The sequence below is a fragment of the Hordeum vulgare genome, unplaced genomic scaffold, assembly GCF_904849725.1.
Source record: "Hordeum vulgare subsp. vulgare unplaced genomic scaffold, MorexV3_pseudomolecules_assembly, whole genome shotgun sequence".
Lineage (NCBI taxonomy): Eukaryota > Viridiplantae > Streptophyta > Magnoliopsida > Poales > Poaceae > Hordeum > Hordeum vulgare.
The window spans coordinates 281,052-295,000 of NW_025422490.1; the positions used below are offsets into that span (position 1 = coordinate 281,052).

A 13,949-nucleotide genomic window follows, 5' to 3' on the forward strand; every position below is an offset into this window, starting at 1 on the left:
TTTTTATTCTGTCCCTTATCTTTCTTTCATAAAAAGGAATGAATGGCTCGGCTAGATAGAATAACCGAGCCAGAACAGAAAAAAAGTAGAACAGGTATAAATAAGAAAATCTTAGTTAAGAGGGTTCATGTAAAGAACAGGTTCCAAATCACGATCGATTCCCTTTTCAAAACCTGCTGCAGCAGCTCGGGCTCTTCCTGCATGCCATAAATGGCCCACAAAAAAGAAGAATCCTAGAACAAAATGAGAAGTTGATAACCAACTTCTAGGAGAGACATAATTAACTGCATTGATCTCGGTCGCTACGCCACCCACGGAATTTAAAGAGCCTAAAGGAGCGTGGGTCATATATTCTGCTGAGCGCCGTTCTTGCCAAGGTTGTATGTCTTTTTTCAACCTACTCAAGTCCAAACCGTTGGGGCCCCTTAGAGGTTCTAACCATGGAGCACGAAGGTCCCAAAAACGCATAGTTTCCCCTCCAAAGATAACCTCCCCAGTTGGGGAACGCATTAGATATTTCCCTAAACCTGTGGGTCCTTGAGCGGATCCCACATTAGCTCCAAGACGCTGGTCTCTAACTAGAAAAGTAAATGCTTGAGCTTGAGAAGCTTCTGGCCCGGTGGGTCCATAAAACTCACTCGGATAAGCTGTATTATTGAACCATACAAAACAACAAGCGATAAAACCAAAGACAGATAAAGCAGCTAAACTATAAGACAAGTAAGCTTCTCCAGACCATACAAATGCACGGCGAGCCCATGCGAAGGGTTTGGTTAAAATATGCCAAATTCCCCCAAATACACAAATAAAACCCAACCATACATGTCCACCAATTATATCTTCTAAATCATCTACACTAACAATCCACCCTTCTCCCCCAAAAGGAGATTTTAGTAAATAACCAAATATAACACTGGGACTAAGGGTCAAATTGGTAATTTTTCTTACATCTCCCCCCCCAGGGGCCCAGGTATCATATACACCGCCAAAATAAAGAGCCTTGAGTACTAGAAGAAAAGCACCTAGACCTAACAAAATTAAGTGAATACCCAAAATTGTAGTCATTTTATTTCTATCTTTCCAGACATAACCAAAGAATGGAAAAGATTCTTCAAGAGTCTCGGGTCCCAGAAGCGCGTGATAAATGCCACCGAAGCCTAAGACTGCGGAGGAAATTAGGTGAAGTACGCCAGATACAAAGTATGGAAAAGTATCTAGAACTTCCCCCCCTGGCCCTACTCCCCAACCTAGAGTAGCTAAGTGTGGAAGTAAAATCAACCCTTGTTCATACATGGGCTTTTCTGGTACGAAATGGGCCACTTCAAATAGGTTCATTGCTCCGGCCCAGAATACGATTAATCCGGCATGGGCTACGTGAGCTCCAAGTAGTTTACCGGACAAATTGATAAGTCTGGCATTCCCAGCCCACCAAGCAAAGCCGGTGGTTTCTTGGTCACGACCAGCTAAAACGAAAGTTCCATTAAAGAGCGTTTCCACGTGGTAGAACCTCCTCAGGGAATATAAGATTTTCATGAGGCTGATCCTGAGCTGCCATCCACGCACGAATACCCTCGTTTAAAAGAATATTTTTGGTGTAGAAAGTCTCGAATTCAGGATCTTCCGCTGCACGGATTTCCTGGGAAACAAAGTCATAGGCACGTAAGTTCAGAGCCAAGCCAACTACGCCAATAGCACTCATCCATAAACCGGTGACGGGTACAAATAGCATAAAGAAATGTAACCAACGTTTATTGGAAAAAGCAACACCAAAGATTTGGGACCAAAAGCGGTTAGCAGTGACCATTGAATAAGTTTCTTCAGCTTGAGTTGGGTTAAAAGCACGGAAGGTATTTGCACCATCACCGTCCTCAAATAGAGTGTTTTCTACGGTTGCTCCATGAATAGCGCATAGCAGAGCCGCGCCTAATACTCCGGCAACTCCCATCATATGAAATGGGTTCAACGTCCAATTATGAAATCCTTGGAAGAAAAGGATGAATCGAAATATCGCTGCTACGCCAAAACTCGGCGCAAAGAACCAACCAGATTGCCCCAGTGGATAAATAAGGAATACCGAAACAAAAACAGCAATTGGACCAGAGAATGAGATTGCATTATAAGGCCGCAATTGAACAGACCGAGCAAGTTCAAATTGGCGTAACATGAAACCTATTAGTGCAAAAGCCCCGTGGAGAGCTACAAAAGTCCATAGACCGCCTAATTGACACCAACGAGTAAAATCTCCTTGTGCTTCTGGCCCCCATAGTAGCAACAAAGAGTGTGCTAAACTATTGGCAGGGGTAGAAACTGCTGCGGTTAAGAAATTACAACCTTCCAAATAGGAACTTGCCAATCCATGGGTATACCAAGAAGTTACAAAAGTTGTCCCTGTAAACCAACCCCCTAAAGCGAAATAAGCACAAGGAAAGAGCAATAGGCCAGACCATCCTACAAAAACGAAACGGTCCCTTCGTAACCAGTCATCCATAGTATCAAATAGATCATTTTCTTCTTTAGGAACTCTACCAAGGGCTATAGTCATAGTGATCCTCCTATTCAATTACTTCAACCATTTCCGAGCACCTCATATCACTTTCCAAGGCATATGATAGTTTTATATCTGTGGACGATTTCTTTCTCGTTCAATGCCCTTTTTCAATGGTCTCGAAGAGAGAAATTTTCCATTTTTATCTATGGAGTCACAACCGAGGTCGTTGTAAATCCATGAATTTGATTCGATTTGTTTTTCTTATCTTATACTTATAGAAATAAACCTTTGAATTCAGCATTATTCCAAGACTCCTATTTCAAAGTCTATCTTTTAAGGGAAAAATGAAAATAAAAGTAACCCCTTTTTTCCCATTCCCTCTCTATTGCATGGGGGGAAGAACTAAAATGGAGGATTCTGAAAAAAAAAAGGACCTTCGAAATCAATTTTTATGTGTAGCGCAAAGGAGTTGCGATTTCTTCTTATTCCTATAGAACATCTAGTAACAAGAATATGAAATCGTAAATAGCGAAAAATTCTTGTCTTGCGCGGTCTAAGTCTAAGGAAATACGAAAAATTCGCTTATACAATTTCATCTACATCGAATTTATATATCAGAATAGCGGATAGAGGCATCATTCAAGGAGTCAGGTCTACTTACTTTATGCTTCTTTCCAATTTTATGGTGGATTTGATAAGAACCCTTTTTGCTTTCTTGATAAATAATCGACAAAAAAAAAAAAAGCGTTTTTTTATATATAGCTTGTTTTATTATAATTATAACAAGTCCTATATGGAAATGCCCGCTAAAGAGAAAATCTATTTGATTGTCTCTCGGTCAATATCGATTTTTACAAAGAAAAAACAAGAATTTTCTTCTTTTTTTTATTAACATTAAGAAAAAAGAATATAACTAAAATGGAATTGGCAATATAATTTTTATAGACTTTTGAAAGAAAAAAAGGGGTTTTTTGCAACCGTTATTTCTTATTTCTTGCCTATATCATATCACGGAAACCTTTCGCTTTGGAACGTGGAGAGATGGCTGAGTGGACTAAAGCGGCGGATTGCTAATCCGTTGTACAATTTTTTTGTACCGAGGGTTCGAATCCCTCTCTTTCCGCTCCCTTGGATCATTTGGGACTTTCAAACTGGAAAGAATTCTGACCCCCGGATTTTCTCATAGATAAATGTACGAAACAAATCCAATTTGTAAGAAAAAAAAAAAATTGAATTTTTACTCCTCGCGTCCAGGATTCCGTCCTGGATCATTAGATAAGAATCCAAAGATAAAGAGTGAAACAAAGAATATCACTACTGTATAAACAAAAAGTTTGAGAGTAAGCATTACATAATCTCCAAGATTTTTTTTTAAGGAATAGATTACCAGTTTTTCCTTACCACACGGATCCACTAGGATGGTTTTTTTTGATACCTAAAAATGCAAAAATGAATTCTGGAAAAAAATTGCAAGAATTCATTTATAATAAGAACTCTTATCAATAGCAAAAATAGGGTTAGGTGGTATTGAATAGGTATTGTGTAGGTACCTAAAGGTACCTGCTCAACCTAGGTGCAGGGGAGTAGAAAGGCTGATCCAAATTTATTGCTGTAGCTACCCATTCAATGTAGAATAATTTCAATTTTAGAATTGAGGGTTCATAATATAAAAATATAAAACTTCTCGGCTTTTACCCATTTTAATTTTTTTTTTTGGAATGAACACATCATTCAATTTGGCATACAGAGTACTAAAGATTTCATCGAAAACTTACAGCAGCTTGCCAAACAAAGGCTAATAGAAAAAAGAATAGAGGTATAACAGGCATAATATCCACGATTGGATTGAAAATAGCATAAGCTTCGGGCAATTTGGCAAAGAAAAAACTAGTAGGATAAAGAACAGAATTAAAACAGATACAGGTTAAACTAAGTATATTAGGCATAACAAGCATTTCATTCTTGTAGAGTAAATAATTGGATTTTGATTGAGTTATTTTTTTAAGGGAAAGAAGGAAAAGGCAGATTCAAAATCTTTTTTTCTTCGGACTTTCCCAAACACAAAATACCTCCTTGTATTCGCACTCTCAAATGAGAGTGGAATAAATTCGACTTTCATATAATATCTTAATAGAATTCCATGTAATGATCAATGCATTTTTTTGATTCTATATTATCTGCATGTGTAGAATACTAGCAAGAGAATATCTCTTCTTTATTTATGTAATTGAAATGGTATTGACGAATAACAAATAAACATAATAGTGTTTATTAGTGTCGCATAAAACCCGAAATGGGGCGTGGCCAAGTGGTAAGGCAGCGGGTTTTGGTCCCGTTACTCGGAGGTTCGAATCCTTCCGTCCCAGATTGTTTCTGATGAAACAAACGGTGAAATCATATAGTACTCCGTATGAGACAAAAGTTTATTAAAGAGAATAATGATATCTTATGTTTTCTCAGAAAACATAATAAAGTCTTAAGTCCAGTCAAATTGACTACCTTTATTTTCATGAAAAAAATGGGATCTAGCAGGCACATTCAGGATATGCCTCTACTATGATCACTTAATAATCACTTAATAATCACTTAATCATATTTTTTTCTTCCTTTTGGTCTTCGAGTCGAAGAAGTACCAAAAACAATTAACTACCAAAAACTTTCAATCTATTCATTGGAATAGTTTATTTAGTTATTATAGTTAATTGTTTTTGGTACGGAAAAAATATATTACTAATAGAATTCTAATTCTAGTAATTAAATGAATTAAACTTTTTTGGAGGTTGATAGTTTATTTATTGAGGAAGAGTCAATCCTTCTCTTCTCACTTCAAGATTGATCATCTCGAGCCATCCGTTGAGGGTGGAAATTTAATAATAAATAAGTTTTAAGCAAACTTGTTTAGTCGTCTTTTTCTATGTTTCATTCATATGATAGAATTCGAATATGGGTTTAAATAAATTGGATCTTGGCGGAGGCTTCCCGGATAAATACTTACTTTCTTTTATCCATATTGCTCCATAGATAGCAAGTTTTAATTTTAATTAGTATACAAAAAACAAAACCAATGACTATTCATGATTCCATCCATATTGGATCAATTTTCTATACCACTTTGCAATGAAAAGAGGAATGTTTGTTATGGTAAAACTTCGTTTAAAACGATGTGGTAGAAAGCAACGTGCGACTTGAAGGACATGATCGATTGTGGATTTTGCTATCCATCATTTTCCATAGTAATGAAAATGCTCTTGGCTCGACATAGCCTGTTCTATTCGTTCCGAACCAAATTTGCGCAGGGTTTAAGTAACATAGTACACGATGGAGCTCGAGAGGACAGAGTTTATTTTTTATCAAGGGAAAGAATCTAGGGTTAGTGAAAACTAATAAATTAGGCCAACTTTGTCAGTCTATCCTTAATATAGAAATAAATCGAAAGGTTAAAATACGAAGAAAGTCCAATAAAAGTATATCAGAATCAATCCCCCTTATTAGATTTCTATAGAAGAGATAAATGCTTTATCGAAGGAAATAAGAAAAAAGGGTATGTTGCTACTCTTTTGAAAGAAAAAAATAGGAATTCCCGAAGTAATGTCTAAACCCAAGGATTTCACAAATCAAAGATAAAGGATTCCAGAACAAGTAAACACAATTTTCAATTGTCTCAACAACAGAGTTGGATCAGAATAAGGAATAAAAGTCAATTCGTTCGAAATGAGACAAAGAAAAGAGTTTAAAGACGACTCAAAAATTTTTGAAGGATTTTGCCTTCGAAGTTTCTCAGGCAGAATTAGCCAACTTGAGTCATGAGTATAAATGAAATTTGTTTTTTCTGTAAGGAAATTAATGGACGTCATAGTCTAATTTCTATTATTATCGACAGAAATTCGAATCATTTTCTCGAGCCGTATGAGGAGAAAACCTCCTATACGTTTCTAGGGGGGGCGTTGTTTATCTACATCTATCCCAATAAGCTGTCTATCGAATCGTTGCAATTGATGTTCGATCTCGAAGAGAAGGAAGAGATCTTCGAAAAGTAGGTTTTTATGATCCGATAAAGAATCAAACTTGTTTAAATGTTCCAGCTATTCTCTATTTCCTTGAAAAGGGTGCTCAACCGACAAGAACTGTTTATGATATTTTAAGGAAGGCGGAATTCTTTAAAGAAAAAGAAAGAACTTTGAGTTAATTGAAGAACTAAATGAATAAAAAAGTAGGATAGGAGAAGATTATTAGTATTCCTCGTTGTCTAATTATTTAGACACAATTTACCTCTTTCTTAATCCTATTTGGATTTATATCGTGCCAATCCAACATAAGCCCCTATTTTATTTACTTTTTCTATCTAATTTGTTTTCTTACCATTGTATTTCCATTGACAAAGGTCTATTGAACAAATAGAATTTGTAGATAGATGGGTCTCTTTATCCTCACTCCATATTTAATTTTTCTGCTTACACTTCGCTCAAATGATAAGGGTGTTCCTCTTGCATGTATTCTCATACAATATAATATATATTTTTTTTAATAAAAATCGCTAAAAAAAGGAGAATTTGGCCATCGTGATTAGGGTCGCTCTTTTTTTTCACTTTAGTGGAATTTAACCGGACCTGTTCGTTTTGCCATTTGAGTGTTTTTCATGGTCGATAAAATCTTTCTTTTGATGTCTTGCTAGTTCAATGTTTTGACAGAAGCGCGCGGTGTAATTCCATTGATTTTTGGATTTCGATCGTATCTAAGATCCTTTTTTTATCTGGGTTGCTAACTCAATGGTAGAGTACTCGGCTTTTAAGTGCGACTATGATCTTTTACACATTTGGATGAAACAACAAATTCGTCCAGACTCTTGGTAGAGTCTAGAAGACCACGACTGATCCTCAAAGGTAATGAATGGAAAAAATAGCATGTCGTAATAAAATCAATCTTTTTTGAATGGAATCCAAAATTACGATTTTCTGGGTCTAGTGAATAAATGGATAGAGCCTGGCTCCAATTCTGGTAAAATAAAAAGCAACGAGCTTAACTTCCTAATTGGAAGGATTCCCCGCTCTAATTAGACGTTAAAAATAGATTAGTGCCGGATGTGGGGAAAGGTTGGGTTTTCCTATGAGTGGACCCTTTATTTTTTCTTTTTTTTTAGAAATCCTAATTATTCTTGATTATGGATTGAATAAGGGATGTTATGGATTGAATGTGTAAAAGAAGCAGTATATTGATAAAGAGGCTGTATTCCAAAGTCAAAAGAGCGATTGGCCTGCAAAAATAAAAAACTTGTTCTGTTCTTTTTTGTAATTTAGAACAAACATAAACTAATTCGGTAGAAAAGGAGCGGAAAAAGATCCGTGGATTAGACTCCCTTTCTTTCCAGGGTTTGTATTAAAAATGCAACACCCTGTTCTGACCATATTGCACTATGTATCATCATTCGATAAACCGAGAAATGCTTCTTCTCTCTGATTCAAGTAGAAATACAAATGGAAAAATTCGAAGGGTATTCAGAAAAACAGAAATCTCGTCAACAATACTTTGTCTACCCACTTCTCTTTCAGGAGTATATTTATGCATTTGCTCATGATTATGGATTAAACGGTTCTGAACCTGTGGAAATAGTTAGTTGGAATAACAAGAAATTTAGTTCACTACTTGTGAAACGTTTAATTATTCGAATGTATCAGCAGAATTTTTTGGATAACTCGGTTAATCATCCTAATCAAGATCGATTATTGGATTACAAAATTTTTTTTTATTCTGAGTTTTATTCTCAGATTCTATCTGAGGGGTTTGCGATTGTTGTGGAAATCCCATTCTCGCTACGGGAATTATCTTGTCCGAAAGAAAAAGAAATACCAAAGTTTCAGAATTTACGCTCTATTCATTCAATATTTCCCTTTTTAGAAGACAAATTTTTGCATTTGGATTATCTATCACATATAGAAATACCCTATCCTATCCATTTGGAAATCTTGGTTCAACTCCTTCAATACCGTATCCAAGATGTTCCATCTTTGCATTTATTGCGATTCTTTCTCAACTACTATTCGAATTGGAATAGTTTTATTACTTCAATGAAATCCATTCTTTTTTTTCAAAAAGAAAATAAAAGACTAGTTAAATTCCTATATAACTCTTATGTATCAGAATATGAATTTTTCTTGTTGTTTCTTCGTAAACAATCTTCTTGCTTACCATTAGCATATTCTGGAACTTTTCTGGAACGAATCCACTTTTCTAGGAAGATGGAACATTTTGGGATAATGTACCCTGGTTTTTCTCGGAAAACCTTATGGTTCTTTATGGATCCTCTTATACATTATGTTCGATATCAAGGAAAGGCAATTCTTGCATCAAAAGGCAGTTTTTTTTTGAAAAAGAAATGGAAATGCTACCTTATCAATTTCTGGCAATATTATTTCTTTTTTTGGACTCAGCCGCGAAGAATCCATATAAACCAATTAGCAAACTCTTGCTTCGATTTTATGGGATACCTTTCAAGTGTACCAAAAAGTCCTTTGTTGGTAAGGAATCAAATGCTGGAGAATTCATTTCTCATAGATACTCGAATGAAAAAATTCGATACCATAGTCCCCGCTACTCTCCTCATAGGATACTTATCAAAAGCTCAATTTTGTACTGGATCGGGGCATCCTATTAGTAAACCCATTTGGACGGATTTATCAGATTGGGATATTCTTGATCGATTTGGTCGGATATGTAGAAATCTTTTTCATTATCATAGTGGATCTTCGAAAAAACGGACTTTGTATCGACTAAAGTATATACTTCGACTTTCATGCGCTAGAACTTTAGCTCGTAAACATAAAAGCACGGTACGAACTTTTATGCAACGATTGGGTTCGGCATTTTTAGAAGAATTTTTTACGGAAGAAGAGCAAGTTTTTTCTTTGATGTTCACCAAAACAACTCTTTTTTCTTTCAGTGGATCACACACTGAGCGTATTTGGTATTTGGATATTATAGGTATCAATGACCTGGTCAACCCTCTTAATTAATCATTAGACAAAACTAATAAACAGGAAAGGGTTGATAAATGATCAAGAAAAAACTTTCATATTTTTCATTCTGAAATGTTCCTTTTATTATAATAAAGAGTAGGTGAATCAACTTACTAATTAAAAAATTAGTAGAACTTCCTCTTTGGAATAGAATATTGGCTATTTCTACATAGGGAAAGTCGTGTGCAATGAAAAATGCAAGCACGATTTGGGGAGGGATTTTTCTCTATTGTAACAAGGAAGAATTATCTACTCCATCCGACTAGTTCCGGGTTCGAGTCCCGGGCAACCCATATAGAAAAGACCCATCAAAGTTTTTAACTTTTACTCACTTCATTTACAAATACAAAATTATTGGTTTGGTTAATTTATTTATATGGATAGCCAATCTTTGGGCTGACTTGGTTGACATTGGTATATAGTCTATGTTATACTGTTAAATAACAAGCCTTCTATTATCTATATTCTAGTTAATACGTGTGCTTGGGAGTCCTTGCAATTTGAATAAACCAAGATCTTACCATGACTGCAATTTTAGAGAGACGCGAAAGTACAAGCCTGTGGGGTCGCTTCTGCAACTGGATAACTAGCACTGAAAATCGTCTTTACATCGGATGGTTCGGTGTTTTGATGATCCCTACCTTATTGACCGCAACTTCTGTATTTATTATCGCCTTCATCGCTGCCCCTCCAGTAGATATTGATGGTATTCGCGAGCCTGTTTCTGGTTCTTTACTTTATGGAAACAATATTATCTCTGGTGCTATTATTCCTACTTCTGCGGCGATCGGATTGCACTTTTACCCAATTTGGGAAGCTGCATCTGTTGATGAGTGGTTATACAATGGTGGTCCTTATGAGCTAATTGTTCTACACTTCTTACTTGGTGTAGCTTGTTATATGGGTCGTGAGTGGGAACTTAGTTTCCGTCTGGGTATGCGTCCTTGGATTGCTGTTGCATATTCAGCTCCTGTTGCAGCTGCTACTGCTGTTTTCTTGATTTACCCTATTGGTCAAGGAAGCTTTTCTGATGGTATGCCTTTAGGAATCTCTGGTACTTTCAACTTTATGATTGTATTCCAGGCAGAGCACAACATCCTTATGCATCCATTCCACATGTTAGGTGTAGCTGGTGTATTCGGCGGTTCCCTATTCAGTGCTATGCATGGTTCCTTGGTAACCTCTAGTTTGATCAGGGAAACTACTGAAAATGAATCTGCTAATGAGGGTTACAAATTTGGTCAAGAGGAAGAGACTTATAATATTGTGGCTGCTCATGGTTATTTTGGCCGATTAATCTTCCAATATGCTAGTTTCAACAACTCTCGTTCTTTACACTTCTTCTTGGCTGCTTGGCCTGTAGTAGGAATCTGGTTCACTGCTTTAGGTATTAGTACTATGGCTTTCAACCTAAATGGTTTCAATTTCAACCAATCTGTAGTTGATAGTCAAGGTCGCGTTATTAATACTTGGGCTGATATCATCAACCGTGCTAACCTTGGTATGGAAGTAATGCACGAACGTAATGCTCACAACTTCCCTCTAGACTTAGCTGCTGTTGAAGTTCCAGCTATTAATGGATAAGGTTTTTCTGCTAACATATAAGAATTTTTGAAGAAAGAAAAGACAAAAATACCCAATATCTTGTTCTAGCAAGATATTGGGTATTTTGAATCTTTTTTTTCTTCTTAATCTTTCTATTCAGAATTCAGTTAACGACGAGATTTAGTATCCTTTCTTGCATTTTCATAACTCGTAAAATGCCGAGTAGGCACGAATTCTCCCAATTTGCGACCTACCATAGGATTTGTTATGTAAATAGGTATATGTTCCTTTCCATTATGAATCGCAATTGTATGGCCAACCATTGTGGGTAGAATGCTAGATGCCCGGGACCACGTTACTATTGTTTCTTTCTCCTCCTTCATATTGACCTTTTCTATCTTTGCCAATAAATGATGAGCTACAAAAGGATTCGTTTTTTTTCGTGTCACAGCTGATTACTCCTTTTTTCCTTTTTAAAGAGTGGCATTCTATGTCCAATATCTCGATCGAAGTACGGAGGTCAGAATAAATAGAATAATGATCAACGGAAAAAAGAAAAAAATCCTTTAGCTGGATAAGGGGCGGATGTAGCCAAGTGGATCAAGGCAGTGGATTGTGAATCCACCATGCGCGGGTTCAATTCCCGTCGTTCGCCCATCGCATTATTGCAAATTCCAAAAATGCAATTTTCCATATTCCTAGTTACGTATTTACTTACGGCGACGAAGAATAAAACTATCGCTATATTTTTTCCTTTTCCTAGTTCTTCTTCCAAGCGCAGGATAACCCCAAGGGGTTGTGGGTTTTTTTCTACCAATGGGAGCTTTCCCTTCACCGCCCCCATGGGGGTGGTCCACAGGGTTCATAACTACCCCTCTTACTACGGGGCGTTTACCTAGCCAACACTTAGATCCGGCTCTACCCAAACTTTTTTGGTTCACCCCAACATTACCCACTTGTCCGACTGTTGCTAAGCAATTTTGGGATACTAAACGGACCTCCCCAGATGGTAATCTTAAAGTGGCCGATTTACCCTCTTTTGCAATGAGTTTCGCTACAGCACCTGCTGCTCTAGCTAATTGCCCACCCCTTCCACGTGTGATTTCTATGTTATGCATGGCCGTGCCTAAGGGCATATCGGTTGAAGTAGATTCTTCTTTTCTCTCAAAAAACCCCTTCCCAAACTGTACAAGCTTCTTCCAAAGCATACGGCTTTCTAGATGTATATGACGATCTCTAGACAGATGGATCTTATATGAATCATATGATGAAGTACCACATGAGTGGATATATAGGAAAGGAATCCAAATCTGCCGAATCGCTCATGTTATGATCTTCTACATCCTAGGTCTCTGCGTTCCGTCATCTGGCTTATGTTCTTCATGTAGCATTCAGATCGAATGACTCTATGAAATTACGTCGATACTTCCACATATTATGGGTAACGTAGGAGACATCCCTATTTTCCCCCGGGGGTCTTAATTACCACTGCTTAGCTTTCAATTTGCCTCTGACCATCAAATTAAATGTGAATAACCCGTCCTCCTCTCTTTGAAACAAGGGGCGCTTCCGGTTCTGTGCGTGCTTCAAACAATTTTGTCTTCTCCATATTACCATATCTCTAGAGTCAATAATTTTCTATGAGGAACTACTGAACTCAATCACTTGCTGCCGTTACTCAACAGTTTTCTGTTGAGGTCTATCCCGTAGAGGTAGTCAAATTGGATCAGTGATCGATTTCTAGGTTTCGTCGTAAACCTAATTGGTTACTTCCAATTACGTAAATCAATAGTTCAAACCGCACTCAAAGGTAGGGCATTTCCCATTGATATAGGAACTTTTGTACCAGAAACAATAGTATCTCCAATTATAGCCCCTCTGGGATGTAAAATATATCTCTTCTCACCATCCCCATAGTGTATGAGACAAATGTATGCATTTCGATTAGGGTCGTATTCTATGGTTACGATTCTACCAGATATGTCTTTTTGATTCCGTCGAAAATCTATTTTACGGTATAGGCGCTTATGACCTCCCCCTCTATGCCTTGCGGTAATGATTCCTCTGGAATTACGACCTTTACCACAACGGTGCCGTCCATGGATCAAATTATTTCGTGGATTGGATTTCACTTGCCTGTCTACGGTTCCCTTGCGTGTGCTCGGGATAGGTGTTTTGTATAAATGTTTCGCCGTATTATTAAGTATTCTCCTTTAGTTTTTTTCTCTATCTAGAAGTGGAATAGAATAACCCGGTTGAAGGGTAATGATCATACGTCTGTAATGCATTGTATGGCCCAGAATAGGTCCTATTCTTCTACCTTTTCCAGGTAGTCGATGGCTATTCACAGCTACCACCTTAACACCAAAGAAGAGTTCGACCCAATGCTTTATTTCTGTCTTAGTGAATCCCGATTCGACATTAAAAGTATATTGATTCTTTCCCAATAAACGAAGACTTTTTTCTGTAAATACTGCGTATTTGATTCCATCCATAAATCGACTTTCCCTCCTATGCTCTGAGTTCCAGTATCGATAAGAATTCGAGTTCTTATTGTTCTTATGTTATGGTATGAATATACCATACCAATTCGTTATGTATGGATGATGGATGAGATTCCATGGATAGAGAGCCAGTTCCAATAGACTTATGGAATGTTCCCGTTCGTGTGCATCCAGCAGGAATTGAACCCGCAAATTTACCAATTATGAGTTGGGCGCTTTAACCATTCAGCCATGGATGCTTAACAGGGATCATCGTACATCGTAAATAACCAATTTTCATATAGAAAGACATATCATAGAAAAATGAAATCGAAAATATTCCGAGATGGCAAATATTCGGAGATGACTATGAAAACACCTCTCTGGATCCTCGAATTGAAAGAGAGATTGAGAGGGATCAAG

At 37.0% G+C, this 13,949-nt stretch overlaps 1 protein-coding gene and 1 non-coding gene across 2 annotated transcripts in view; one reads left to right on the forward strand and one right to left on the reverse strand.

Annotated features, from left to right (window-relative positions):
• Window positions 1-3,523: 3,523 nt before the first annotated feature.
• Window positions 3,524-3,611, forward strand: TRNAS-GCU. Its single transcript has one exon. It is a non-coding gene; the product is annotated as a tRNA-Ser (tRNA).
• Window positions 3,612-13,028: 9,417 nt separating this feature from the next.
• The window catches only part of LOC123417014 (NAD(P)H-quinone oxidoreductase subunit 2 A, chloroplastic), a 6,887-nt gene continuing 5,966 nt past the window's right edge, over window positions 13,029-13,949 (reverse strand). Inside the window, exon 2 of the mRNA XM_045106863.1 lies at window positions 13,029-13,949. This exon is cut by the window's right edge and continues 3,625 nt beyond it. The gene's annotated coding sequence lies outside the window, so the exon portion shown is untranslated.